The sequence below is a fragment of the Tupaia chinensis genome, unplaced genomic scaffold (genome assembly GCF_000334495.1).
Source record: "Tupaia chinensis unplaced genomic scaffold, TupChi_1.0 Scaffold000070_1, whole genome shotgun sequence".
Taxonomy (NCBI): domain Eukaryota; kingdom Metazoa; phylum Chordata; class Mammalia; order Scandentia; family Tupaiidae; genus Tupaia; species Tupaia belangeri.
This window is the reverse complement of record NW_006159530.1, coordinates 226,062-232,774: the sequence shown is the minus strand read 5'-3', so window position 1 is coordinate 232,774 and position 6,713 is coordinate 226,062.

Sequence of the window (6,713 nt, the reverse complement as noted above, 5' to 3'; positions counted from 1 at the left end):
TTAAAAAAAAAAAAAAAAAAAATTCCTGCAAGAAAACATAGTAGAGAAGCTTCATAGCATTGGATTTGGCAGTGATTTCTTGGATATGATCTCAAAAGCACAGGCAACAAAAGCGAAAATAAAGGGACCAGCAGTTAGCGTAATGACTATGTCGCTGGGCTCCCATGTAGTTGATTGTGGTTTGAATCCTGGACCCAGTGGCTTAAACTCACACTGGGCACATGTGCATGCATGCCCAAGATCTCTAGAGGAGAATGGAGGAGAAGGGATTGCGGCGTGGCCTTCCCCCCTGGGGGAGTGATTTCTCGCTTTCTTGTCTCCCTGTCTCTCTCTGTCTTTCTGGCGAGTGCACATGTCCTATAGCAAAAACCCCTTTTAAAAAAAGCAAAAAGAGAGAAATAGGACTGTATTGAACGTAAAAACTAGTACACATCAAAGGAAATAATCAGTGGAGTGATGATTAGACAACCTATGGAGCCAACTAATTGTGTGATGGTTAAGGCAACTGGATTCCAAATGACCAACTACGCAGTTCAAGTCCTGGGCCCTGTGGCTTGAGAAACACTGGCTCCGTGGTTCAAGTCTTGGACCTGGCAGCTTGAAAAACACATCTGGCATGTGATCGATCATACATGCCCCAAATCCAAGAGAGAATGGAGGAGAAGGAATTGCAGTATGGTCATCCTCCCTGGGAGTGTTTCTTTCTCTCTCTCTCTCTCTCTCTCTCCCTCCACATTCCTCCCCATTCCTTTCTCTCCATCCCTCTCTCCCCAATGAGTGCATGTGCCCTATTGCAGATTAAAAACAACAAACAAGCAGCAGGTGGCATGGTGGTTAAGGCGCTAGACTCCCTCATGGCCAACCATAGTTTGAGGACTGGGTCTGGTAGCTTACTTTCCCTTTCTTTCTGGTCAAATTTTTAAAAATAATAAATAATAATAGTAGATTAAATGAAATAAATCTTTAAAAAGCAAACAACAGAACACAGAAAAAGAACAAACATTGACAAGGATGTGGAGAAATTATAACACTTGTGCATTTCTGGTAGGAATGGGAAATGGTGCAACCATATGGAGGATCTTCAAAAAAAAACTAAAAATGTAATAACTATATGATCCACCAATCTCACATCAAGATATATACCCAAAATAATCAAAAGCAGAATCTCAAAGAGATATTTGCAAACCCAGGTTCATTGCACTATTTACAATAGCAAATAAGTGGAAGCAACTCTGTGTTTATTGAGAGATGAATGGATAAAGAAAATGTGGTATATACATACAGTTAATATTGAATACTATTCAATCTTATAAAAAAGAGTATCTTGTCATATCTATAATATGATGAACTATAAAGACATGCTGAACTAAATAAGCCAGTCACAAGAGGACAAATACATGCTTCCACTCATCTGAGACACCTAGTCAGAAACATGGAAACAGAAGGTCATTGCCAGAGGCGGGGAGCATTGGGAGTTGTTCGATAGCTATGGAGTTTCCATTTTTGAAAGATAAAAATAGTTCTAGACATCTGTTACACAACAGTGTAAATAAAGTCAACACCACCAAACCGTACACTTGAAAATGGCTAGAGCAGATTTCTATTGTGTGTGTGTTATCACATTCCAAAGATGACGTAGCAGTCAGCCATTGTGGCCAGGGTGCTGGGACCTGCTTGGCTGCACATGTTTTTCTGAGTGGGGAAGGCTGTGGGTTAGAAATAAATGCAATGACAAACACAAAAAAACACACAAGTATAGAAAAGTGAGAATTGGGTGGGCCCAGCTTCTCGGATGGAGAAAGCCAGGACCCCAACTGGCCTCAGGTTTATTCTTTTAAAGGGCAGAAAACGGGGGAAGAGGAAATGGAATGCAAAGAGAATGGGGGAAAAGGGAATGGAACGCAAGGCCAGTTGTTTTTGGATGTCAATCGTCTGAAGATGCGAAGATGACCGGCGCCATGTAATTTCTCTGATCATTTTGGGGCAAAATCTGATAAGGAGATGTGGCTTTCTTTAGCCTCATGCTGCCCTGCAATATTGGGTATGGATATTGACAACAGGAAGATAACCGATGACCACAGGCAGATAACGTATTCATATGTAAATGCTCTCGTAGCCATTGCTAAAGAAGCGCAGGGAAGCACATTTCTGCATGCGTCTAAGGTCAGGTTTCTCAGATTGGCCGCCCTCTACACCAGGGCAGGGGTAAGTTTGGTTTTTGTGTTGAGACAACAGTCGTCTGTTAAACAGAGTGGTCTTGGTCTCAGGACTGCTGCATCATGGTCGCACAGTAGAATCATCTGATGTTGATGGTCCATGAAGTCATTTGTGTTCAACTGCAGAACGCGGAGCTGAGCCTGGCCTTCTGTAGCAACATCTTGGAAGACCTGGTTCATAGCACCTGGTCAGCTCATAGATGGCAGGGTCTGATTTTCTCTTTATCATGTATGTTTTTACCGTTTTCAAAGAGTGTTCTTAGAGACTCAGGGCAGAAACACTTGAGCCTCACCCAAGTCAAAGAGAGGAAGAAGCCAATGCATCCAAGTGGGAGCTCAGTCCCTGGAAGTAGATAGCCTGCAAGGACAAAGGAATGGCATCCCCCCACCTCCACCACAGGCTGTAGACTCCTTGAGGGTAAAGACTTTACATTTTGGGGAGCCAATAGGTGGCATGGTGGTTAGGTCCTAGATACTACATGGTTAATCACAGGGTTCGAGTCCTGGACCTGGCAGCCTAAAAATCACACTGGATGCGTGTGCATGTGTCCCAGAATCCCAGGAGGAGAATGGAAGAAAAGGGATTACGGCATCCCCAGGCGGATGATTTCTCACTTTCCCTCTCACGGTCTCTCTCTGTCTTGCTCAGTTGATTTCATGCACCCTTTGGCAAAAACCTAAAAATTTTCTAAGTTCCCAGCACAGAATGTGTGCTCCCTGGGAGAAAGGGGACTGATGAGAAAGCACCGCTTCCATAGGAAATGGTCACGCTGCAATCCATTCCATTTCTGCCTCCTTTGCGGATTTTTGGGCACTCAAGCACACTCACCTGGTGTGTTTTTCAAGCCGTTGGATCCAGGACTTGAACCACAAGACTGGCTGTGTGGGGTCCTGTCACTTTAACCACATGGCACCAGCTGACCTGGACTTTGGCTTTTCATCTTTGTGTCCCCCACAGAATCTGGGCTAATGTTGGTGATCTGTCTTTCTTTGTGAATGTCATAAATGGAAGAGGGAAATGCCAGAAGGGACACTGGGCTCTTTCCTCTCAACCCTACGTCTTCCTCATCCCAAAGGCTTAACCAAAGGTTCACTAGCATTTTTGTCTGGAAAGTCACTCAGCAGTCTTCCAAACCAGTGGTTATATTAACCCAATCTCTCCTACTTTGAAATCTGAAATATTTACTATGTATCAGGCACGAAGGGAGATGCTGAGGCGATGGTCTTCACCCTAAAGGAGTTTGGAGAAAAGCCGGAGTGAAAGCTAAATAAATAGCTTAATTCCTGTTATTAAAGAGGCAAGGGCAAGGTGCTGAGGGGACATAGGGGGGACATTCAACCCTAAGGGAAGGGTAATCAGGGATGACTTCCTGGTGGAAGCAATCCTCGATCTATGTCTTAAAGGATGAGTGAGAGTTTGTCAGGCAAATATTGGAGGAAAGTGAGGAAATAAGTTCTAAGCAGAAGGACTAGCATCTATAAAAGCTCAAAGGCCATGGGGCCAGTAGTTAGTGTAATGGCTATGTCGCTGGACTCCCATATAGTCGACCACGGTTCGAGTCCCAGACCCAGTGGCTTAAAACTCATGCTGGGCGCGTGTGCGTGCGTGCCCAAGTGATTTCTTGCTTTCTGTCTCTCTATCTTTCTGGTAAACGCATACGCCCTGTAGGAAAAACCTCTCTCAGAAAAAAAAAAAAAAGGCAGAAAACGCCATGAAAGTGTGAATGTGTGGTTGGCATCCGGGGAGGGAGGAAGGAGGATGGAGGATGGAGGTGGGATTCACAGCTGTCTACAGGCCACTGTGGACGTGGCCAGATCATAAGAGCAACCTGTGCCTTGTTAAAAAATTTTAATTGTTTTGTCATTTTGTAGTTTATGCTATAGGGCATATACACTCACCAGAGACACAGAGAAAAAGAGAGTGAGAAATCACACCCCAAGGGGGACGGCTGGGCGCCATCCCTTTTCCTCCCTTCTCTTCTTGGGATTTTGGACATGCATGGTCATGTGCCCAGTGTGATTTTCAGCCAGGTCCAGGACTTGAACTGCAAAGTTGGCCATGTGGGATTTAGTGCCTTAAGCTCTGCACCACCTACTGGTCCCAGTTTTAACTTCTTAAAGACTATGCAAACTTTGAAAGAAGTTTAACCAGCAGAATGACACAATTCGACTTGCATTTTGGACAGCCATTCATGCCACGGTGTGGGGAACAGGTTGGGGAGAGCAACTGCAGAGGCAGAGTCCAGTTAAGAGATTGAGGCTAGGGAACCAGCAGTCAGCGTAATGACTATGTCGCTGGACTCCTACGTAGTCAACCGCGGTTCGCGTTCCAGACCCGGTGGCTTAAAACTCACGCCGGGCGTGTGTGCGTGCGTGCCCAAGATTCCGAGAGGAGAATGGAGGAGAAGGGATTGCGGCGTGACCATCCCCCCTGGGGGGTGATTTCTCGCTTTCTATCTCTCTGTCTCTCTCTGTCTGTCTGGCGAGCGCACGCGCCCTATAGCGAAAACCTCTTCAAACAAAAAGAGATTGAGGCTATCGTGGAGTCAAGGAATGACAAGGGCCCAGTGTACCTGTGGAGGGAACAGAGAGGAAGGGAGCGTGTTTAAGAGCTATTAAGAAGGCAGAAGACAGAAGGTCTGGGGACCAAACAGGTATGGGAGGTGAAAAGGAGGAATCAATGGCTGTTTCTGATTTGGGTGACTGAGCGGATGGCAGCCTCATGCAACCAAGAATGAAAGGGAATGAAGGAGGAGGGTCAATCTGGAGAAAAGTACATCCATTTTAGGACATGCTGACTCTCCCGGAAAGACGACCATTTCAGGGGACTAGGACTATAAAGCCATCCAGTCTGAGAGTATGAGAAGAGGTGGAGCCAGCCCATGGCCTGGTGGTTAAGGCAGCTGGATCCCTCATGGCCAACTGCACAATTCAAGTCCCAGACCTGTGACTTGAAAAACATGACAGACACATGTGCATCCATGTCCAAAATCCCCAAAAGGAGGAAGAAATGAAAGACAGACGGGATTGGGACACGACCCTTCTCCACAGGAGGTGCTTTTTCAAGGCTAGCAGGTGGTGTGATGGTCATGTCTCTGGACTCCCACATAATGGACCACGGTTTGATTACTGAACCCGTTGCTTAAAATTCACACTGGGTGAGTGTGCATGCATAACACAATCTCGAGAGGAGAATGGCAGAGAAGGGATTGTGCCATGGCCATCCCCCCAGGGGCTGATTTCTCACTTTCTGTCTCTCTGGCAAGCACACACACCCTATACCAAGAATCTCTCTTTAAATAAAATAGAGGAGGTGCTTTCTCTCTCTCTCCTTCTCTCTTTCCCCAAGTGAGTGCATGTGCCTGTGGCAAGCATTTTTTTTTTTAATGAAATGACGTGAAAATAATTGAATGACTGTTGAAGAAAGGTAAGACTTAAGGGACAGGGGGACCAGCAGGTGGTGTTGTGGTTAAGGTGCTGGGCACTCCCACATGGCTGACCATGGTTTGCGTCCTTTACCTGGTGGTTCTCTCTCTCTCTCTCTCTCTTTCTCTCTCGTCAAATTAAAAATAAATGAATAAATAAATAAATGATCCTTTTAAAAAAAAGACTTAAGGTGCAGTAAGTGAAAAGAGCACACAAAGGAAACTGACTCATAGTCAGATAATAAGAAAAACTAATGCCTCAGAAGCCACACATGAGTCATACCGGAGAGAGGTCAAGAAAAGTGAGGACTGACGCTCCCACGGGATCCTTAGCGTAGTTTCAGTGAGATCTTTGGGATCCTTAGGGTAGTTTCAGTGAGATCTTTGGGGATCCTTAGGGTAGTTTCAGTGAGATCTTTGGGGATCCTTAGGGTAGTTTCAGTGAGATCTTTGGGAGTGGGGTTGAAGAAAAGGGTTCTCATTGAGGGGTGTGTGTGTGGGAAGGGGACGTGGGAAGCAGAAAAATGGAGGCTGAGAATGTGGACTAGTCTTTCGTTTTTTTGCTTTGTAATCAGTATATTAAGGAGACATTCATACATTTCAAGAATTGCTCAAATTCTGTTAATCCAGATTTAAGCATGTGAACATATGATTTTATAACATACAATTAAAGCTATTCATCATAGTCTGCTCTCCTACCAACATCAAATTACGGTTACTTTGGAGCATAAGTTAAATGGTTTAAAGTAAATCTGTAATACCTAATAACACCTTTCTATACCACACACGCAAATAACTTCTCCATGTAAAGGTTGTTTCACTTTGTAAGTTACCCAGCTCCAGAAGTCACTACTCGGGGGCTTTTTGTGGTCCAAAGAGAAGGGGGAGTGGGGGAGTTGGGAGTAACCAAGGCTGGTCACATATACAAACATATATATAATATATTTTTTGTCCCGTCCCTGTTCGGGCACCACGTGTCCCATCCCTATTCGGGCGCCAGGTGTCCCAACCGGGGTGGGGGGGGGGGGGGGGGGGGACAGCCAAACAGGTTTCCTGGGTGAAGGAGGGAGGG